Here is a 24,530-nt window from a genome sequence, read left to right as displayed (position 1 = left end):
TTGCTGTTTTTGCTGAAAAAGCTCCGTATGTCTAACTTTTTGGTGGCATCTCTAATTTTTTTTACCAACATGTCTCCTAAATATTTCTTAAATATATATCAAAGTAGCTGCCGGTTAAATTCACTGAGTGCTGCTTTGTGTCTCTCCTCGAACCCCGTAGCTATTTTGCATGCATTGAATAGTGACCTCTACTATGTGCGGGCAAGAAAAGAAGCCAAGCGGCAATCAGACAGTCAGAGTAGTAAAACAAAAAAACATTTAAAAATAAAAGGTTGTTTGCAAGTCTGAAATTGCGAGTCCAAGTAGAGTCTGAAGTCCTTCCAATGCAAGTCTAAGTTAAGTCTGAAGTCATTAAATATGAGACTTGAGTGCGACTTGAGTCCCAAACTTGAATCACCAAGTCTGCATGGAGGCAACATGAATAATTGAAAGTGACACATTAAAGTAAGAGAATCATATTTAAAAAAGATAAAATGGTTGGGAAAAAAAAAAAGGTGTAATGAACAAAACTTTTTATCAAAGACTGAAAAACCTAACTAATAATGTTTAGACTCCACAGTCAAAGGTAACTCTAAACAAATGCATTGTTAATCTTGATTTAAAGCAAGGAAAGGTTTAAGTGCATGCACAGCTTTTGGGGAGTTAACTCCAGATTTGTAGGGCATTAAAAACTAAATACCGCTTCTCCATGTTTAGTTCTGGTTTTAGGTATGTAGAGTAGACTTGAGCCAGAAATCCTGAGAGATCTGGGCAGTCGATATACTGACAGCAAGACTCTAATGTATTATGTATTATTTAAACTCACATAATAACAGGGAACAAGGGGGATGATTTTAGCACTGAGGTGATATGCTCCACTTTCTTTACTTTGGTGAGAATGTGGGCAGCAACATTCTGGATAAGCTGCAGCTGTCCTATTAAAGTTTTAGGCTGACCTGTAAAGACACTGTTGAAGTAATCAATTCTACTGAAGATGAAATAGATTAGTTTTTAAGGTCCTGCTTGGAGATGAATCCTTTAATACTAGAGATGTTATTTAAGTAGATGACAACTTTGTCACTGCACTGCAAAAAAAAATGAAATCTAAGTAAGTTAAATTTTCTTAAAATAGTGCATTTTTTTAATTGAGCAGATGAGACAATATGCCAGTGGGATAAACAAAAGAAAAATATTCAAAATAGGAAAAAAAAAATAACAACTGCAGTCTCTTATTTGAATTCCATAATTATTGGAAAGATACTCATTCCAATGACAGATCATCTTATTTACGTACTCAAATTAAGGATAAATGCACTTATTTTTCTTAGTTTGTTTTGCAGTGTGGCTTTAGGTGCCTTTGAAGTTTCAGGTCTGAGTCCATAACTACAGCAAGATTTCAGGTCTGGTTGGTGGTTTCTAGCTGTATTAGGTAAAACTGTGTGCTAACTTGAATGCAATTATTTTGGTCAAAAGATTCTTGCTTCAGTTTTGACTTGATTCAGCTGACTTGATTTCTTCTCTGGATTAACCCAGTGCTTGCATGAGTTCATAGTCACCTGTCAGATTAGGATGGTTACACTGCCAGAAAAAAAGTCTTAACTGCTCAAAACTCAAAACTTATTGGTCACAGACTTATTCTCAGTTTTTTTACTTGCACATTTTCAAAAGGATGGGTACGTAGGCCAAATTAATTGTTTGTTGCTTGAGATTAGCACTATGCTATAGAGGGTTAAACAGTTGCTATTTGAAAAAGAATTGCTCAGGGTGGCCAAGCTGAACTCGGGAACTGAATATGGTTGCTACAGTGCTTTGCTCTGGGAGTAGGCTACATATTTACCAGAATCAATGCCAACCCTGTTCACTCTTTTGATTCTGAATCAAAAGGACATGATGTGGAGAAAATTGAATATAAATGACTGTGGGGAGTGGTGGCCTAGTGGTTAGGCCTTTGCGCTTGGATCCCAGAGGTTCTGATTTCAAGTCCCACTTCCATGGACTGCCACTTTGTGTCTCTGAGCAAGACCTGCAACCCCCACACTGCCCCCTAGGCACTGCACAATGACAGCCCACTGCTCCCCAAAGGGATGGGTTAAAACCAATGACAATAAAGTTGACTTTGATTGAGTCTGCCTCCAGTTACTTTACTGACACAGAAGAGGATGCTGGAATTTGTTTGTTTGCTACTTCTCTGTCGTAAGGATCATAATCTGGATATTTCTGGTAATCTCTGGATATATCTGTTATTTACTCTTCACCTGAAAACCATTGTGACCCACGCTGAGTGATTTGGTTTGAATTACCTTTGCTAGACTTTAACAGTATTATGGTCTCTATGGATGAAAACTAACCAGCGCCCCATCTCGCTTTGCTACTACTGTCACCTACAAAGCCAACTCCAGTTTAGTTCAGGTCGACTGCATAGACTTCAGGTGGCCAGCCCCAGGTTCAATTCTCGCTTGACCCTGAAGAGGATTATCAAGCTTTTTTCGATGGTTGGTCTAACACCAGCTGAGTGGCAGATCCATGATTCATACGATGAATCCAGTGTTGTCTCTGGGTGTACCGTCCTGGGTATTGGCTGATGCGCCCGGCTCTCCCTGGTATCAGCGTCTGACAAGGTTGATGTTCTCAGTTGCAATGCAGTCCGGGGCGGCTAGCCCAAAGCTCACTACCTGATAATGCTTCTCTATACAGCTGGCCTTTCCAAAAGCTTAATAACTTGCAGAGTCCATCAGACATCACTAAACTGCGGACTTCTACGCAGAACGTACTTTGTCCATAGAGGGTCGGAATGGGATTTATTTACTCCAAAAGCAGCTCCATATCATTTGCCTGGTCAGAGTCTCAAATCGTCTGAATTGCACTGCTTAAGGTGCCTGCAAGTTGATTCAGCTCTGCTAACTTGACTCTAATATTCTTTTTTTTTTTAAATAACTTGAATCCTTTCTTTTTAGGATCAGTTTTTTTTTTCCTGATGTTTTTTTGTCTTAGTTGATTAATGCTGTGAAACTGGAGGGATTTTCATTTATATTCTTGTCCTTTTTGGATACTTGTTATGATGCGTAAGCACAGCAGCCATAGCAAGTTCAGCTGTTTAACATCTCCAAAGCTGAAATAATGTTTCAACTGCTTCTGCAAGTAAAAGCTGAGTTGAAAATGAGGTGCCGGGAATGCCAAGCAGGTGCAAGAAGAGCGGGAAAGAAGACATTTAAACCATCTCTTCCATCAATCATCATGGGCAATATGAGATATTTAGGAAACAAGTTAGAAGAACTTCAAGCCTTAGCAAGGACCCCACCAGAATATCGGCAATGTATCATTTTGTGTTTTACTGAAACATGGCTGCAGGATCATATCTTGGACTCAAGCGTCTCTCTGCCGGGCTTTCTGACCATACGAGCAGACAGAAATTTAAAGAAGGGAAATTCGAGGGAGGTGGGTTGGCAGTGTTTGTGAACTGAAAATTTTACTGCAAGGATTTTGTCACTGCAGCCCAGATATTGAAGTGTTGGTGGCTGCTTTCCCGCCATAGTATTGCCCAGAGAGTTCAGCAGTGTTTTGTTAGTTAGTTAGTTCTGTTGTTGTTCTACAGACACAACAGCTAAGTGCATTTGTGGCAATAACTGGTGATTTTAATCATATCTGACTCTCTGCTACACTGCCCACATTCCAAAAGTTTGTCAGCTGCTGCATCAGAGAAACAAAACCTCAGACTTGTTTTATGCAAATGTCAAGGACTCCTGCTTCTCTGAAGGAAGGCCTCCTCTTGGTAAATCAGATCACAATCTTGTTTTTCTCTGCTCAGATTAAAAGCCACTTTATAAGAGACAATCTGTATTAAAAAGAACTGTAAGGAGGTGGTCAAAGGAAGTTTAAGAAGCCCTGCAAGATAACAGACTGGGATGCATCGTGTCAGCCACATGGAGAGGACATCAATCGCATGACTGTGTGACTGACTACATACATTTCTGTGTAGATAATAACATCCCCACCAGAACATTGAAATGCTTCCCAAATAATTAACCATGGATCACAATTAAACTACTATGAAAATACATGGTGATATGACATTTATATTCTATATATAAGGACAGTTATATTGTCAAGTTTGCAAACTATGCCTTTGAAATCAATTTCTATACTGTACCTGTAGATCAGCAATACTTTTTTCGTGGAATGACATGACCTATAATCCCCATAAAGGAATCCCCACTAAGAGGACCTAACATGATCATACAACTAAAAGAAAAAGGGATTTATTGGGTTGCTTATACAGGTTCTAAGGTGTTTTATGGTTGGACCTGGAGGGCCCATTTACGGTGAACTGCATGCTCAGTCTTGACCACAAGTATTGATTGCAAGCAATGGTCATAGCGTGGCTGCCCAGTTAAAGCCGTGCATGTGCCCTCAGTGGGAGATGAAAATGAGGCCTTCGTGTGTAATGATCAGTGCTGAAACAGAAAAAAATGGCAAGAGAGACAGAGAGGAAAACAAATTAAATGACTCCCTTCTATTCTGTTTACAACAACCTTCTTTGGTTAAAATGTAAAGTTTTTGTTGCATATTCCTCCATTCCTGGAAGTCACAATGGCACACGCCGGTTTACTCAGTGGTAATATTTAAAAAGTGGCTTTAGAGTGGAGGGTTTTAAACCCACCCTTTGCTCCATTGTCATGTACAATGTTAGGAACATAAGGGCTCCTTGGGATGCGAAAGGAAAATTGCTACGTTTTTAGCATTTCTCTCTCCTTTTTTTTCTTGTGTCCTGTTATAGCCAATATAGCTCTGGGGAATGATGTCCCAGAGCTAGGTGATAGCCCAACACCTTTGCTTTCACTAGCAGACCAGTATGACTGTTGCCATAAGGTTCTGTGTTAACAAAGAAAGACAGTCCCATTTAATGAATCATTGTTATGTGTGTGTGTGCTTAATCTTTCAGTAGAGGAACTCCTCTGAGGCTTTCTTTAATGCTTAAAGTGTGATATGCTTTTGAGGGGAAAAATTAAACAAGAGAAAAAAATGGATCGAGATGGTGATCAGAAGAAAGAAGGATAAAGACCTAAATATGGAGTCATTAAATGACAGCATCCTGCTGCTGCAAGTGTAATGGTAAATGGCCTGTATTTATAAAAGTGTCATCTCAAGTCAGGGGACTCCAAAGAGCTTTACACTACATTCAGTAATTCACCCATTTGATACACACATTCACAAACTGATGGGGGCAAGCTACATTGTAGCCACAGCTGCCCTGGGCTTACTGAAAACTGAGGCTGCCATACACAGGCGTCCACTGAACCTCTGACCACTAGGGGTGTCAACATTAATTTATTCAGCGATGCATTGCAATGCGGGGCATGCACGATTCAGCATCGATGCGGCAACGTGCCATAATCGATTATGTCACTGTTTATTTTCTGGCCTCAAATGGACAAGTTGTGAAGTTTCAATTACTTCCGGGGGCATACCAACAACAATCAAGATGGCTGAGGCGCAGGGAGATGACCGCGATAGACGGGTAGGCCTAATTAAAAATGCACCAAAAGCTTGGAAAGCGGATATCTGGGCACATTTCGGATTTTACAAAGTCAATGGGATTTTGATGCATCGCAAGGCATCGCAGAATCGAATTGAATCGAATCGTTACCTGGTGAATCGTAATCTAATCGAATCGTGAGGGCAATGCCAATGCACACCCCTACTGACCACCACCAGTAGGCAATGTAGGTGTAGTGTATAGTCCCAGGACACAACAATTGAGACTGACAGATCCGGGGTTCAAACCAGCATACTTTAGGTTGCAGGAAAACCTTGGCTTCTTATGCCAATGATGCCCCATATGGTGACTCCAGATAATGAATTGGGATCCAGTAGGGTTAGACCGTGATGTTACCAGCACAGGATGCAACATTATAATCCATTAGATTTGTGTGCTAAAGATGCAAACTCACTCAATAATTGCTACAAAACAAGCAAAAAGGAAAGGGGAAAATTGTAACACAGACTCGTATTAAATATTTTCACGTTTTTAAAAGGAACAATTGCAACTGTTTTTCTCTTTCAAAAGTGGACAATTAACAGAGGATTAATTCCACATGAGGTATGCAGCAACACCTAAATCCAGTTAGGATATGGTAGTGTTATGGTCTTGGTTCTGTTATGTTTTACTTTGCTCCATGTTTTCTAGTTTTATTGGTTTAATTCTTATTTTGTTGTGTTTTCTGGATATATGAGTTCTTAGGGTTTTATTTGGCGCTCTTTTATGTTGCTTTCCTTTTCCCTTGCTCCTTAGACTGCTCTCTTCACACCTGCTCCCAATCTGCTCGTTAGCCCTCTCTAAATCCTCCATATACTCTCCTTGTGCCGTTCCTCAGGACTGGTTCCCCGCCATACCTCGTCTGAAGGCTGATTTATACTTTGAAACTAGGTCGCCCCCCTCCGCAGACACTCTGCTGCACCTCTACCAAATTGTAGGTGACCGCAGACATTGCCACAGGCAGGAGGCCGGTTTGTTTTGCTTGTATGACTGCAATTGCGGAAAACAACTCGTGAGGTGCACGAGAACGCTGGGACCCTTTTTCCACCTGGATCCCCGCTCTCTTTCTCACCCTCATGTCCCTCCGTTGTCAGACAAACTTGCCGCCACTTCCTCAACCCCTCGGCTGTATCTTGACCCACAGCGTATAGCACAGACCATGATCAAAATTGAGCATAAATCAAAAATGTCTGTGTCAAGCTCACTGCGACACACTGCTGCGGGAGTATAACCAGCCCTTTACTCTGTCCTACCTCGTCTTACCTTGGATTCCTGCCTATGTTAAACTTTTTTCTCTAATTAAAACTGCAAGAAGTCACCTCAGCCTCTCTGCCTCTGCATTTGGGTCCTCAAACCTCAACCTAACCCTGACAGGTAGGCAGGGAAGCTACACAGGAACATTGCAGTAAGATTGAAAGTAAAAAATAACCAACACAATTCCAGTGTGAAAAACATTTTTATTCACGGTCTGAATCTGCAAGATGTGCGAATTGGACAATCACGCATTGTCAAAATCGTCTGGAAATGGGCTGAGTTCAAGAATAGAGAGGCATTTCCTATACAACAACTGAATAAAAGGGCCTAAACAGCAGTGGCGGTGGGTGTGAAAATGCCAATCACATAGAACAACAGATTGGGTACGCTATTCAAAGAAGAAAGTCACAATCAAAGCAAAAATACAACACTTTTTGTATATCTCGAAATAAGTCTGAATTCTCAAAAGAGCTAGAGGTAGTCTAATTATGCTGCAGTGAAGGACTTTATTTTAAAGATAGACCAAACTGTAAAGTAGAATGGGAAGCATTATGTGACCTCATCCCAAAAGACTAACTTCCTCCCACAGGGACAAGTACCTGTTCATTTTACCACAAAGGCCTCATTAACACAAACCCCTTGCCATCATTAAGACATCCACAATAAAATTAATTGAAAGACAGATTAAAAATAAATTAAGAAAAATGCAATTCAGAATGCCTACGTGCACTTCATAAATCACCCTGGCAAAGCCAGGAGCTGGCTCACCATAATTAACTGCAGACTATTTATTTTATCCTGACGGTATAAATTAGAATTCAGACGCACAGATTATATTAGGGCTGTCTGCCAAGCGGAACTGCTGAGGGGTGTGCAGAATATTTTAAGGATACAAAGAGGAGAACAGAGGGAGGGTATAGGAAAGAGATAGATAGTATGTAGAAAGGCAAACAATGTGTAAATGCATACAAAGCAGAAAGATAACATTTGCGTCCTCCTAGTGAAAGTATTTTTCCAGGCAGTGCATAAAGAAACAGGAGACAATGCAATTAAGATCAACAATCAAGTGTGTGATTAAATGAAACAACACACTCTAGATTAAATGAACCATTCCATCAGCTCCTTGTCATTGAGAACAAGATTCAAATTCTGCTGCAAGTTTAAGTGGTGTTCCTGGCATGAAGCCTGTGATCGGTAATAGGCTGGTAACATAACACAACCCAAGAAATTTTTCCTCATTCTTCCCTGCTGCTTCTTGCTCTGCTCTCCTGCTGTATCACAACCTGTCCATTTCACATGCAAATGGAGACTAAACCTCTCCTGCCAGTCTGCCTCAGACACCCCCCATAGTCACACTTGTTTTCTTTCAGCATCTCTCTTGCTATCTATGCACCTCTCAGTGTTACAGTCAGCATTGGCCACACACTGCCTCCTCGTGGGCACATTGCCCATACTGGCACAGAGCCAGAGCTGTTCTGCCACACGTGATGGACAAAACACACCCTCCCTCTCAACATGCTCAAATTCCCCATGCATCCTTTTATCTGAATGCCTGCGGCCGTCTCCTCTGTCTTTTTTCTGCACCGCAGCTGAGCTCAACACTTTGAAAGTATGCCCTCCAACCAGCCTGAGAAAAATGCTAGCACTCTAGCTCTAGTACTGCGAGGGAACCAATGGAGCCTATTTGAATTCTTGGCTATTATGCAATCACACAGAACATGACACTAAGTTACCTTTAAACAATGTTACATCAATGTGCTGAATCAGGTATGAAGTGAACCGATTGATGATATTAACTTACGAGAGAAAGTCACATTTAGAAAGAAAACACAGCCTTAGTTTGAGTTGTTAATTCAATTGATAAGACAAAATAGGTAAAGGCTGCCACCAAAATCAACAGTAAATCCACATAGATACTATTAAAATGTGCTTTGGAGCAACTAAAAGAATACAAACACAAGCGAGGGTTCATTTCTTTGTGTTTCAAAGTAGAAATGGGATAAGTTGGTTGGAATGGCTGCATTAGAACATATTCTTATCAGACAATTTAAGATGACCAGTTACACTCAAACACTGCATCTTACCTGTATGTCAACCTTTTTCTATTGTGCTGCTCCCCACACAGACTGTATTTAAATCCTATTGTTTCATAGGAGTAGATATACACCCCTGATTTTAATGTCAGCGTCAGCAGCATGTGTTTAGTGCCTTTTTATGTTTTGACCTTCTAAAACTGTTTGTTATTTTGTTTTTTTGGCCTATGCGATGTGATCCAAGAGTTTATTGTTATGGGCTTTCTTGGTGTCAGACCTTTTAAGGGATTGAAAAATAGGAAATTGATTTATAAGTCATGAAATATCTGCATATCACCTGTCGACACTGCTGCTACATCTACACTAACCAAACGTACCTACCAAGTTCTTTTAAGCTTGTACCTCAAGAACTAAAGTGAACCTTTAACAGTCATGGAATGCGGAATGACCAGTCCGCCTCAGATGTATAATTTGGTTTCCTCTGTGAGTAAAAAGCCTTGGAGGTGTGCATACACAGTAGTCATGTTTGCTAATGTACATGGCTAGTGCTGGACTTTATTTACAAGAAGGGGGAAATAGAAAAGGGGAAATAGAAAACATAAATAAATAACAAAAAAAGAAAGTAAAGAAAATAAAGACATACCTACTGGTTACATTGTACAAACTTTATACTATTACCTCCTTTACATATTGTACAGACAGAGAGCAAATGTGCAGTGCTGCATATGGGCAGAAAACATGGTATGAAAAATGACAGAAGGGAGGGGTAACTGCAGACCAGAATATAATGGTGCGCTCCTGCGAAGGAAAAATAATCATACCTTGTGGAAGGGGGGAGAGTGGGCGAGGGAGGGGCAAGAAGAAGAAGAGTCTGTGCCCTGCAGCAGGGAAATGGAGCTCCACTGCTAGGCTACTGGATGCCTGATTTCCTGGCAACACAGCGGAAGAATTTCCTTCAAATGGAGGCAACTAGCATCTGTTCCCTAAAAAACATACAAAAAAATGTACGCACACATATTAGAGGCAGTACTGCAATGGATGATATGGTCTGCTAGTTTATATTTCATAATTCATATGTATGTTTTCTTACATAAATGAGAGTGTAATTCATTAAATTATATTAATAACACAATTTATGCAGTGACACTGGTTTTAGCCATTTGCAGTTCCCCAACAACTTATGATCAGTCCAAAAATCATGTAGCAGTTCCCCATATGGCCGTTAGGTGTCTCTCTTTCACTTCGCATCACTGAAACTGATTCCCTCTCACTCTCTCATGGAAAAAGGAATCCTCCACCCCTGAACTCCCATCTACACATAATATATACACCACCATTTGAAAATGGCAGCTTTTTGAAAATTCACCTTGATTATCAGACATTAAAAGTGACTTCTCCAGAGCTGAGTGTCTGGCTAGGGGGATGGCTGCAGACAGCAGAACAATGCAGCAGGCTTGGTTTTAATGCCTGGTTGTGGTGTGCAGGGAGGAGAGAGGAGCCAGCCCTTTGTTCTCTCCTACAGCCAATTATTTTCTACGTGTGCCTCTTTTCACAACAACAAGAGAGAATTTAATTTTAATACACTTTCTGGAAAGATGAGAAAAAACCCATCTACAGTATGAGATGGGGACTAGATCAGCAGTTGGGTATATATGCACACATTTCTGTATGAGACAGAGATGGATGACAGGGGAAACAACAATGACATCTATCCTAACACACACAGCAACAAGAATCTTCTAATGCAACATGCTAAAAACTACAACAGTCTAAGTCCGAAAGGCATACTAAAACACAATAGAGCACCATCTCGCCACATTGAAAAAAGCAATATAAGCAGACAACCAAAGTAACCAAAAAAAGCATAAGTATAGCTCTGCAGATGGTACCTAAAATGTGTTGGGAAAAAAAACATTGCAAAAATAGGGAATTCCTGATCAAGAGTCATAACAACAAAACCCAGCATTACTGTTGGTGGTTATGCGTCCAAATATTTTTCTAATTGGAAGGGCACTTTATCTTGCTGTCAGGAAGGCAGTAAAAGCCAGTGGTGTTCTCAGAAGGAGCAAACAAAGCTTGCTGGCCTTTTATTAACACTGGAGCTCAGACATACACTTCTGCTGGAGGCTTTCATCAGAAACCTGGACCTTAACATATAAACAGACAAGCATATACACATGAAGCAGTGTTACTAAATGATTACAGTGAGAAGCCAAAGCAACCACTGTTGAACAATTCAGCTGCTGCTTTCTTCCCCTACACACACATTTCATCTAACACCAGAAAATTATTGTTGCCAGCAGGAATAGAAGCTCTTTTTCAAGGCTTACAGGTTAAAGTAATAATAAAACAATGCGTGAAAAAAAACACACAAGAATGAGTTCAAATCCACTAACAACAAAGCAATATACAAAGAAAATATAAACTTCAGTACAACCGGAGTAGAAGGCTGTAAAAACCAGCCAATGTGGAATTTTTAGGTCAGAGGAGAGTAAGAAAAAAACAAAATACAGCAAGAATAAATATAACAGCACAAACATGTGTATATGCATCATGCAAAGCTTATTTTTTTTAAGATGAATTTTAAAATACTGGATTTATACTAAAAAGCTCAAAGAGAAACAGGTGCACCTGTACACACAGTAATACACACTCATGCAACCAGAATGGCTACACACAAGCTAAATTAAATTTCAGTCCTTGGGCAGACTACTAACCTGCTTGTGTGTGGCACCTACTCTCCAGCACGGTAAAACCAATTCTCTGGAGATGGTGAAATTAAAGGGCAAATTTCTGCCTGTTTATGGTTCTCACTCTGTTTGTCTCTTAATCAAATGTTTTATTGGCAATCATTTGGTCCTAAAAGTCACGTTTTTGTGAGGCAGCTGGCATGGTGACAGCAGCTGCTGGATAGATAGCACCCTTCTTCCGTTTATTTACACCTGTATAAGAGGCATTAATTAACCTGGTGTAGAAAGTTTAAATGACCCTCCTGCATCTGTTAAGTTCACATTTTCATACTGTTTAAAAATATCAGTGCTGTTTATCAATTTGTATTAAAGCTTGTAAACAGAGGCTATCTGGAGCTGACTTTTGAACAGGAAAACATTGGAACCTAATTTCTCCTCTATAAATGTAATAATGTTATAAAAATTAATATTTTGCATGCACTGTTCACTACTTCAGTAACATCAGACTAGTTTGTTTTCAGGTCTGTGCAGCTGTTACTCTACCTGCTGAAGCAAGCAGCCATGTTTAACGATTAATCATGTAGTAGTAGACTCCTCACTTCAGTCTTTTGAAATCTGTAGAAATAAAGAATGTCAGTTAGAAAAAAACTTGCAGAAGTTACATTCTTTAAAGCTCTACATTTGCTTTTGTTTTTTTTGGCTGTGGCTTTTACATTTTCTACTGTACAAAACACTGTTTCACCTTGTGGGTATTTTTGAAAGATATTTTCCAACCAAATTTCTTGGTTTGATTACAGATGTAAAGATTTATATCTAAAAAAAATATATAATGCAATTTGAAGTAGTTCATTGAAATAAACATAAATACAGTACAAAAAGATACATTAAAACTTTTGTATACTATGTTCAATGTTTTGGATCATCAAAGTATTTTTGGTAAAGCATTCTAAATACACCTTGTACAGTCCTCTGTATATTGCATCAGTAAAGCATCATTTTCTGCCCTGCAAAACCCATCCCTCTCTGCTGCTCCCTCCTCTGGTTTCTGGCAGCAGTAATCTGTTTCTTAGCTAGTGCTACTGGGATTAGGTGGTTGACTGAGGATAGGATATATGAATTGTTAAAGTGGAGAGCACCGTGTTGCAGCAGGGTAGACAAAGTCAACAAAGGTGACACGGAAAGAGAAGAGAAAGATATCGGCTAATTATTTTGCCCATAGACACTAAATATAAATGAAAAACCTGTTTAGAAAATATTAATAAGAAAAAAAAAAAAACATCTCTACTGTATACTTACCCCCAAACAAAGATAAAAAAGTACGGTAAGCAACCTGCAGCAGGGACACACAAAAGAAATTCTTATAATATAAATATATTATATTATCTTATAATATAATATATTATATAAAGAATTTTGATATTTATATATATATATTATATAATATAGTCGTGGTGCTATAGCTGGTTCACAGCCACACTGAGCTTCTGTCTGGGACACAAGTATCCCTTCTGGATGGATCACCTGGACAACAGAGGTGTTCAGACAAGAGCAGCATCACGCTCTTCCTGGTACAGAGTGTGGCAGAACAGGGATGAGAATGCCAGGTGGGCTCAACACCGCCTGGAGCCTAGGAACCACAGCAGGCTATTGCAGCAAAAGCAGAAGCTGGCCAGGGCTAGCTCTGGATGCTAACAGTGGGAGATCAAAGGAAGACAGTAATACATCATCAAAGTCCACCAGTTAGAGAGGGCAAATTTTCTCAAATTTAAGATAGGGTAAAGGCAACCTGTCCTGTGCTGCCGGGACATACATTGCGGGATACACCCTTGACTCCTGGAAGGATTGGAGAATGGTGAGTTTTACGATGCCGTCAGTCGAGGACATTGTAGATGTATTTAGTTTGGATTCATCATACTCACATTTGGAGGACACATGATGCATCCACAATTACAGAGGAAGTCAGCGGCAATCTGGGCGATGACTAGGCTGCCGGCCTCGGCTGATGCACTCACAAAGGCTTTGAGCGAGCAGGACCATGAGCTGAGCCATCAGCTGTATGCGATAAAACGCAAGCTGGCTATGGTTGTTGAACTCAAAGGTGAGAAGGGATAATATCTTGGATGTGCATGTTTGCTTCAAGGTGGAAAAGCCCATCAAATGCAGAATGTTGGATTTAGCACGTGGACCCCATCGACAAAGACTTCAAGGCTGACGAAAAATTCAGTGCAGCTTGTTGTCAAAACAAAAGTGCATTTTGGATTTCAGCCTCCCCCTTATCAAAACTCCCCTTGATACTATGGCGGAAGGGTCGAGAACTGCCGGCTCCCCCCTCCCCTACCTGCGCAGACCTGTGGATGCATTCAGAACCGTAGCACCGGTTGATATACTTTCCATCAAATAAAGTACAATGGCCTCTGGACAGCATTCATGGACAAATTGCACAAACTCACTCACACACAACTGATGCTCAAATACCACATAGACTCATACGTGAAACCCAAGCCTCCAATGTAACCCTCTGCTGAAATGTTTGTCTCATGTTATATGTGCTTTTCTTGTGCTGAGGTTTTTTGATGTCTCAAACTATACCCAAAAGCTCTAGAAGCCAAAATCTTTTTATCCAGACAACACACACTGTGTTTCACTACAAAACCTATATCCTAATACTAAATTTAAATTTAAACCTAACAATTTATATTTTAATTTCAACAGATGTAAAACCTATTGTCGATGCTCTATCAGAACAGCATACACTGTCAGATTGGCATACATTGTTCGAATAACCATCTGTGTACATGGGCAACAGAGAATTATCCCTACATCAAATTTTAGAAGCAGTGTACTGACCAGCAAAAAACATGTTTATTTCAACAACAACAACAAAAAAAAATCACTCTCATTATACTGATATTTCTTGGATGAAATGGTGAGACATGATTCAAGTTTCAGGGATGTTGAGAGATACCTAAAACCATATTAGCCAATATTTGTCATAAAACGAGACAGATGGAGTTGGACAATAGGAACTTTCAAAATCTTTAATGACAGATATAATTAAAGCAAAACAGAACCGGACGTGGGCTGCGATGGATAAGCAGGTCACAGTGGCTGCAGTAGGGGGGCGGGGCTCCACCAAATCACTCTGGAGGGAGAAACACAGGTAAGAAGATTATCCGAGTGAGTCACTTACCTGGTTTAACAGTTCAGTCCATCCTCTCCGAGGAAGGCAAGATCCCGCCGATGGACTGCCAAACAAGATATGGCTCCAAGCTGTCCAAAGTGTCCCTGATGCAGCAGCCCCAGTGAGCAGGCAGGAGACTGATCAAGGTCAGAGAAACAGTTCAAAACTGAACAGTTGCCAGGTCCAGGAGTCCGTAGCCCAACCACAGGGTTCCGATCTGAACAGATCAGAACAGAAGGATCCATGGTTCCAGGAATTCACAAAACGTTCAGGCAAGTTCAGAGTTCCAGGAGTCCAGCAGCGAGCTCTGAGAGAGACACCCTAAGATGGAGACAGGCAGGCTCAGTGGTTGAGGGACAGAGACAAGACATGGTACCGGAATTACTGCGGAACTTTAAACTGGTCTCCACCTTCGATCCAGGGTTACAGGAATTAAAACTGGCCTTCTCCACGTTCCGAGCAAAAACCCTGAGGGCTCTGAGGAGAAGGACCAGAACTGGTGCTCCCCCCACACGCCGAGCCAAAACCCTGAGGGTTCAGCGGAGAAGAGACAGGACAAGATCAGGAGACAGGAGACAAACACCAAACCCTCTCAATCCACTGACCTCCAGGGAAAGGAACATGAACAGGGACTTAAATAAAACTCATGAAATAAACATGAATAACTGACACAAAAACATAACTTAGACTTACACTTAGAGCCTTAGACTTTATTGTAATTTTGTGCACAGAGAGTGTATACAAAATAAAATTTTGTTTTGTACAGCTCTCATGACATTTCCAGTTCTTAAAGTGCCGCAGTGATCAAATGTAAACATTAGAGAAAAGAAAAAAACATTGGTGCAAAAAAATGCATTGATTAATGTGAGAACAACTTCCTTAATTGCAACACATTCATTAAATCTTTTCCTCTCTATTTCCTGTTCACTACAAACATGCATGATGACTTAATGTGGAGAAAGTATAGCTATCTGGGTTCTTACAACTTCTTGGAAGACTGCCCCAACTGCATAATCAAAAGAGATAACATGGGTGTAGCTTCTCTCAAGCCAAGATGTCAGCTGGGCTTTCTTCTTTTGTCAATTTAATTATGCACTTGTGAAATGAAAAAAAAAAAATGCAGCAACTCAAAAATAACGATAGCTTATCAGTGCTTCCTTAACTACAAATATAAATAAAAAACAAATATAAATTGTATCTGATATTTTTAGAGATAATTGTAAAGGGGGACTTCTACCATTCAGGTCTGCTTATCATTCTCTCATAATTGGCACTATTACCAGCTGTAATTTGCTAGATATCTACTGATGAACTAGTCTAACAGCTGAAGAAGTTTCCAGTAACAAATAGTGTAGCAGGAGTTTTAAACTGCTTTCAGTGACAGATTAAACAACCATCAGCTGTGAGTTCTCAAGCATGTCTAATGCAATCAGATCAAAATCTAAGCGCAGCAGTTAAAGGGGCGGGACAATCAATCCTATTGGCTGATGTTAAATCAGCCTGTGCAAGCTATCGGTTGTTTAATCTGTCACTGAAAGCATATTTCACAGTTTTTAAAGGCTTTTAGCACTTTTTATCTATATTTATGAACATATTTATTAACTTATTTTTAACTGTATTACTTTTTAACTCTTATTGAGAATAAGACATAAAATCTATACTTTTTAAGTAGAAAAAGTATTGTAAAAGAAGACATTAAATCAAGATCTATACATTTTTTACTTGTGGTTTTAACACTGGGTTACACTGTGACCCTTGGAACATGCAAGTCCCTTTGCATGGGATGGGTTGTTTTGAAATGACAAATTCAGGCTCTATCAAGGCACTGGTAAAAGCAATGCTTAAGCCATGGAATAGAGACTGGGCAATGCATATGAGTGGGTTTTATAAGTGGCTGTAATTAGCCTTTTTGGCTGAGTGGTTTGTGTCTCTGAACGTCTCACAGGATTTGTGGTCTCAAGACTTGGGTGGTTGGGTTTGTCCTGTTGTGCCATGTGCCATGATCGTGGTTTTGGACATTGAGAACCAGTGTCCACATTTCATCTTGACATGATGACCAGAGAAGAAAATACAATTTTGGCTCATAAACAGCTGTAAGACCTCTGCAACCCCCTTCCCTCTTTTTCAGCCACCTGCCTCCACAGGAACTTCCACAGACATGTGACTTTATTCCTGTCAGCCATTTTTGTATCATTTTGGGTTGCTAGTTTGTAGCTTTCTTGGAGAGTTGTTCTCAGTTTTTCAACATATTGTGAGTGGGACTTAATTTTTTTTGTTTTGGAGAGGTAGGTTGAATGCAAGGTCAACAGGTAATCTAGGTTGATGACCAAACATTAATTCATAAGGAGCAAATCCAGTTGAGTCATTTTTGGTACAATTGTATGCATGGACCAATGGCTTTACAAAATTGCGCCACTGCGTTTTGTCTTTATGTTCCAAGGTCCCAAGCATACTTAGCAAGGTGCGGTAAAAACGTTCCACATGATTCCCCTTAGGATGATAAGGAGTGGTTCGAATTTTGGGAATGCCATGATCTTACAAAGTTTCTTGATCATTATGTAATCTTCAGAGATGCCATAATGAACTATAAAGTGATCCCAAAGACATTTTGCCACGGTTTGGGCTTTTTGGTTAGGAGTTGGAATGGCTATAGCATACATTGTAAAGTGATCAATCAGTATGAGCACATCCTTTGTGTTGCTTTGATCTGGCTCAAAGGATAAGAAATCCATACAAACTTGTTTGAGCCGTGTGGTAGACTTTATGTTTACAAGCAATGCAGCCTTTTCCAGTGGGGTCTTCCGCCGCACACAGCAGATGCATGTTTTGATTCTTTTCTCGATGTCAACTGCCGTACGAGGTCAATAACACCTTGCTCTGTCAAGATCAAGGGTATGCTCAATACCTAAATGGCCTACCTTAATCATTATGGAGACTGTGAAAAACTGCCTCAAGGAGCTGTTCAGGTAAGACAAGCTAATAAGTCACATTGCCATGATCTTGGCATGTTCTGTACAATATTTGGTTGTGTAGCTTGAGACGATTGAGTTCTCAAAGCAACAGACTTATATCAGGAAGTTCAGTTCTGACTGTAGGTTGAACCTTTTCCCCAGTCTCAATTTGGACATTGACCTCGCGCAAGCAGGGGTCAGCTCTTTATTCTTTTTTGAGTTGTTCAGCTGACAGATGGGGCACAACTGGAAGACCACCACAGTCATCTTCAGTGACAAAATCATCTGGTTAAGCGTTTACTGAGATGGTTAATGAGTGCACAAGGGGAAGGTTCATTGGAAAAATTACAACACAAGGGTCTCTCACAGATGGCTGACACCACCCCTTGGCATCTTGCTGTGGCAAATGAGTTTTGGTGAACTGCTGTATCCTGTCAAGCTCTTTTTGTGGCAATGTATCATTTAATGACTCACCCTGTGGTCGCCTTTAAAAACAATCTGCATCAGCGTTAAGTTTGCCTGCTTTATATTGCAGCTTAAAGTTAAAGGTAGACAGAGAAGCTAACCAACGGTAGCTCATTGCATCCATCTTAGCCGTTGTAAGAATATAGGTCAAGGGGTTACTGTCAGTGATGACAGTAAACAGGTTCCCATAAAGATAGTCTGCAAACTTTGCTGTTACAGCCCACTTTAGGGCCAAAAAATGTTAATTTGTGGGCAGGGTACCGAGCTTCCCTCATGGACAGCCCCCTGCTTGCATAAGCAATGAATCTTGTTTGGCCTTCCTGTTCCTGATAAAGGGTGTCATCAAGCCCTCTTGTGCTGGCATCGGTGTGAAGTGAGTAAGGCAGATTAGGGTCTGCAAATGCCAAGATAGGAGCAGAAGTGAGCTTCTTAATGATGTCTTTGAAAGCTTGGTCACAAGAGGAGGCAGGCTTAGTTTTGGGTTTTGTGCTCTTACGCAGCAGTGGATAACCTGATGTTTCCACTCAGTGTTGATAGGTGAGGACTCAAAGTTAAAAACCAGATTGTGTTTTTGACCAACCTCAGACTTAGAGGATCGAATGTTCGTGAGTGAGGACTTTCTGGAAGGCGTGGATTTATCCAATCACATATTTTTGAGGGATTGTCACATCATGTTCAGTTTCATTGGTGAGAACAACTGGTATCAGGTAGGGTGCTTGCTCAGGTAAGCTGATGAGGCTTTGCTAGGACGCCCCCAGGTAAGGTTGAAAAGGATGCGTGCTCTAGCAGCATGGATCTCTCTGCTCTATTAGTTCACACAGCTACCGGGCCTTCTAGGACAACAGTTTGGCCTGCTGGGACCAGCTGTGGGCCTTTGTTGTACATGGTTCCTAGACCAAGGCTACTGTTTTTACTGTTTGTGCCTTAACTTCAACACTTTTAACTCTGCCTTATAACCATCTGAAGTGAGAGGCTGCAGTCCAGGACATGCTTTGTTATACAACTCAAAAATCAGATCTAAGATGTTAGTTCCAATTAACACCAAGGACTGGGAAGCAGCTTGAATGTTTGGCATGACTAAGGCAAGTGTCTACAGATCAGCTTCAATGCCGAGAAACTCTTTTGGAAAAGGTATGTTCATTTTAATGAAAGGCACTGATTTGCCATTTCCTCCTTCGACTTCGAGCAGGTAAAAAAATGGCTTATTCTCATGACTGTACAAATATTCATAATATTATTTTGGGACCATGGTAACCTGGGAGCCAGAATCGAGTAAGCTGTTTGAAGTATTGGCGTTAATCTTTACTTGGGCTGTACTTTTAGTACCGATTAAGCTTGGAGGCAGTTTGAATTTGTCAGTTTTAGTATGCAACTTTAAAATTACATTTTTTTAGTTCAGATATTTTGCTTGAGTTCAAAGGGACGGTTTGACTCTGTGGTAGCCTCCGTTTGTCCCTCAAAAGAGACAGACTTAAGTTTAAAGAAGCAAGGCCAATGTTTTGTCTATCCCATATTTGTCTTTTTTCTTTTAATTTTTTACATTTTGCCTCTACAAGTGCAGGGTTCTGCTCATATTCACAATTGGCAGCAATATCTTGTTGGCAACAAAAGCTTGGGCCGTGAACTAGGGCCGCTGTGTGAAGGTAAGTTGGGTTCAGGGCTTGCATTGTTAAGTTTCAAGGGGCTTGGATCAGGGTTCTGAACAAGGTTAGGAGAGTGGGGGTTATCAATGTGGTGTGGAGGGAAACCAGCACTTTGTGTAGGCTCTGTGTCAATATTTGGACATGGGCTTGCAGCTGCCTCAACAGTTCCCATGGACTCTTCAAACTTTGACATCACTTCCCTTAAGACTTCTTCAAAATCCTTCCCACTTAATTTGGATAAGGTATTTAGGTCAGTGAGGTACAGTAGGTATCAGTAACATGGCCCCCTATGGTTTTTCTGTAAACATCTGTTGGGGCACGGATACAGTATTTAACATCTGGATTATCAGCTGATGGATACAGGTAAGGCAATGCAGGTGTTAGCTCGTGAACAGCTAAATGAGAGCTAAACTCCACGACACAGTTCTGGTAAAACTCAGATGAGATATCATCGACTTTTAGTGTCCTATTTATTGTACCACATTGTCGCAAGAAGTCAAAAACATCATCGTCCTTTTCAGATCCAGTTAAACTACTAACAATGACTGCATTTGGTATCTTAATTCCTAATTTTGCAATGAAATCCATTGTACCAATGTGTTAACAGGCAAGATTTTAATTGTCATTCCACTGTTGTCACACAACTCTAGGCTCCTGGCTGGCTCAACATCCAAGTTTTGAAGAGGAGGATCTTGAGAAGTCTGGGTGCTACAGCCAAAAGTGCACCACAACAGGAGGTTGAAAAAAAACCTGACCGATGCTCTGATGCTACACGAAGCTACAAAGGGAATTTTCCGGATTCAGTCACTCACAAGGGAAGCTTTCTGAGATTTAATAAAACATATTTACTATTTTGAATTATATATTTTAGGAAACTATTTAAAAAAAAAATTTTTTTTACCGATTTCCAAGATTCTTCATCAAATTTGACAAAATCTTCAAAATCTATTAGTGGAAACAATCAGCTGTGAGCTCTCAAGCATGTCTGATGCTATCTGATGCAAAACCTCAGCACAGCAGTTTTAACACTGGGTTACACAAGCACAGACCCATCCAGAAACACAGCGTGGGGAAAGGTGTCCTGATTTTTGGAAATGGCTCACCTTTCTAAAATGACTAGGGAAAGACTTTCGAACTAAGAAATTTGGATCTTTGGTCATTTTGTTGATCATTTCATGTGTTAACTGTTGTGTAAAGCAAGCTAATAAGAAGGTAGTTTTACTGTTTGAAAGCTGTACTAAATGAAATTTGTATGTATGTCACATCAGTCAAACAATGGCAGATGAAAACAAGTCATTGGGTGGATTCTATGAACTTCTAGTGAAATTACTGCATATCCTTTATGACAAATACATAGAAGGAAAGTGTTTAAGTGAAAATGGAGTCTGAACCACATTTGGAAGATGCCCTTCCATCTGTTTTGTGAGACTCCTGGTTTTTGGTAATGTGGCTCTGATGATAAAACGTTAGAAATTTAATCTTCAAAATCCTCAAAGTGATAATATATCAAAACCAACTGGCCAAATTATTGGTTTTGCTGTTGCAAAACTAATTGACCAATAACCAGATTGATTGGTTATTGATCTGGTTGATGTGGATAGATGGTTGCTTAACCTTTGAACCTTTGTCGAAACTTTAAAATAAAAGCTGCACCAATAAAATGTTGTTTTGCACAAACCAGCAAAAATTTAGCCAAATTTATTTAGACCAATTTTGTTCGATTCAAAGAAGGTGGGGGAACTGCTTGACCTTTGGTGACCCCTGAAAGCTCTCATTAAAATCTGCAAAATGATAGTGGTACAGACAAATATTCTTGAAAAACAAATGGTTGTACCAAAGGTTGCCCCTTTTACAAGCAAGGGGTACGTAATACAGAAACTAGAAAGTGTTCATTATTAACCATCATTCTTTGACAAAACCAGTCAGGCAAGAGTTGCTATTTGGTAATAAATTGTAACTGAGATAAAATATTACACCAACATATACCCAACTTTATATATTAATATGTATGTATTAATATAAAATAACAATAACTCCAAACGACGAATTATATATAAAAATGGATTTTTAAAATGCAAAGCAATATTTCACTTCTGTACAGATAAAATAGTAACTGTCACTGCATGTTAATATTTATTTCACTTATATAAACACCTAAAAAAGAGGAATTGAAAATCCTTTTTAATCAGAGATAGAAACACCACAGCCTTTAAATTCATTATTAACCTCATTGTCTTTTAAATGTATTTGTGAAGTTTGGAATATTGTAACACATCTGAACTCCAGAATCAGTCTGTCCAGAGGCTTAGCAACAGGTGACACATCCACGATAGATTTATCAAGTATCTGGTTGGTGCTAAACCATCTTTTTTACTTCCAACATAAGAAAACCTTTGTAATTTTGTATATATAATTCAGAAGAAGCATATTTGTCCTGATTGTACTGACTGAAGCCTCATTGTTTTTAATAGTACCTTTTATATGTATTTAACATCACGGGTCAAAAAAAAGGTTTTCTGGTCAAACTGCTGTCCTTCTCTTAACAGCCAATCAGATGTAGATAGCACTGAAAATTAGGCTCTCTGATATTATCTGTTCTTAGCACTAAACGCTGTACCTGATGAAGAAGCTCCCAGGCCTGGTTTGGCTCTGAACCTCAGGTGTTGTACAGCCGGTCCTTTTAAAGATCCAAACAGCTCTCCAGCTGGTCAGGCAGAAATTGAAGAATTTGCTTCATGATGTCCAAATGGTGGACCAGAAAGGAGGCAGACTGCTGAGAAAAGGAGAAGAATCAATGTTGCAAATATAGAGTACCCTTTCTGCACAGCTAACTTCCTCATTCAATATCGAGACCATAATGGACAATAATTTTTCTAAGAAATTCCTGTATGAAGTAAGGAAATTATATATGATATTCCCCAGAGGCAACCCTGGAGGATTTATCTGCAGAATATAAAGACACATTTTTTAAAGAAAAAAATACTTCAATAAATCTTAAACATCCATCATAAATACATACATGCATGCATACTCTGATACAATCATCAGCAGCAACAACCCTAAACAACAAATGTAGATGTTTTTTTCTCTTTAACAAAACTAAAAAAATATTTCATAAAGTTGAAGCTACTGCTGTGCTTTTTATTATAGTAATCAACAAGGGAAACATAGAATAATATTTGCAATTTTGGAATAATTTGAAATAAATTGAATATTAAACAAGCCCATAATTAATACAAATCACCAGAGGTAAATCACAAGAGAGGAAGGAATGGATAGGGATGAGAACAAGCAAAAGACATAGAAAGTGAGAGAGGGGTAGAGCAAAGAGACTGGGTGAAAGGAAGGGAGGATAGTAAGTAGAAGACGAACAGACCAAGCTCCTAGTTTAGTTGGACGGTGGCTTTGTCTTGTGAGCCCCATGATGCTGCCGGTGTCATGGACACAAAATGGACCCGTTGACAGCTAGCAGGACAAAAACTCTCTAACCATCTGCATCTAAACTGGCAATTACTCCATAAAACCAACTTGAAACAAGAAGAAAAAAGAAGATTAATTCCTTTTCTGTTGTGCTCAAAACACTGTTGTCATTTCAGCATCCATCTTTGCCTCCCGTAAGGTGTTACACAGAAGAGCCTGGCTGTAGTTCCTACTTTGAAAATGCAGTTTATGCAGAAATCCATTTTACGGAATCGCTTAAAACGTGTCTCATCCGTTAGCAGTCTCTTTCTTGTGTGCGATCCACACCGATAACCCTGGTCTAGCTTTCTTTCCCACACAATTGCTCCCTCTCTCTCCATTCTCCCCTCCTAAACTGATCAATACTTCATTTAAATCATGACATTAGCCCACTACTACTGAAGGAAAATGTAAGAATAAATACAAATGGGTAAAGTTAATCAATAAGTTATGCCTTAGATAAAACGTTTACCGTTTCTTGTAAATATGATGTCAAAAACAGAGTTTATATAAGTGTGAAGAGCAGCACTGCGTTTTGTATTTGAGCTCTCTAAGCTTCTGTAAGCTTCATTGATCAATACACATTTAAAATGAGTCTGAAGAACGCTTTCACAATGTCTTACAAAAAAAGCAAACATTCAATTCCAATTATCATCTCAAATGACTAGCTTTAGGGACACAAGCTGGATACTGATAGAAGCAATAATTCATATTTATTCTGCTGAAATTTTACATTAGCACCCCAGTGTATAATTACCTAATATATATGCACACTCATGCTTTTAACTATTCACATAATTCACAATGAACAAAATCAATACATTGCTATTCTCATAAAGTATGTCTGCATTAGATCAAACAGTAAGCCATTCTGAAAACTTAAAACAAGACTTGCTCATTTCCAGATGCTCCCTGATATTGCAGGCTGAGTTGAATTGCTAATCTTCCTCTTTATTATTGATCATTGATATTTACCTTAGTGGCCACTGAGTCACGGGCCTGGTTCAAGACCAGTACTTTTGTTGTTTTCTTGATGGTCTCATTTTGTGGATATTAAACTGCAAAATACTGATCAGGTCTGGATTTCACCAGTGTAAACATGACGATCATACGTGAGATTAGGGAATGGAGAAAATTTAACAGGAATAGGCTGGAAGACCTACACTAGGAGGGCATTGGTGTCAATGGAATGGGAGTCGATCACTCAGGGGAACATCACTTATATATATAGTCTGGAGCCAATGGTGACTGATAAACAATTAAGCACACAGACTAAAAATATTGATCAGGGTTTCAGACTCTTCTGTGGGCTAACTAACCTCCCTGAGGTCATGTGACAGCT

The 24,530-nt window shown here is 39.7% G+C and overlaps 1 long non-coding RNA gene across 2 annotated transcripts in view; it reads right to left on the bottom strand.

The window, feature by feature from the left end:
• LOC107090669 overlaps window positions 1–23,472 on the bottom strand; it is a 75,381-nt gene extending 51,909 nt beyond the window's left edge. Inside the window, exons 1-6 of one of the 2 annotated variants that reach the window (XR_001481494.1) lie at window positions 23,106–23,472; window positions 22,347–22,502; window positions 15,081–15,198; window positions 14,680–14,991; window positions 12,033–12,104; window positions 9,621–9,782 (exon numbers count right to left, since the gene is read on the bottom strand). This is a non-coding gene — a long non-coding RNA (uncharacterized LOC107090669). The remainder of the gene's footprint in view (window positions 1–9,620; window positions 9,783–12,032; window positions 12,105–14,679; window positions 14,992–15,080; window positions 15,199–22,346; window positions 22,503–23,105) is intronic. The other variant, XR_001481493.1, reaches the window with a different exon arrangement.
• Between the last annotated feature and the right edge of the window lie 1,058 nt (window positions 23,473–24,530).

Source organism: Cyprinodon variegatus, unplaced genomic scaffold (genome assembly GCF_000732505.1).
Source record: "Cyprinodon variegatus isolate N-32 unplaced genomic scaffold, C_variegatus-1.0 Scaffold307, whole genome shotgun sequence".
Classification (NCBI taxonomy): domain Eukaryota; kingdom Metazoa; phylum Chordata; class Actinopteri; order Cyprinodontiformes; family Cyprinodontidae; genus Cyprinodon; species Cyprinodon variegatus.
Note: the sequence above shows the minus strand (reverse complement) of the source record. Positions and strands in the feature narration are given on the sequence as shown.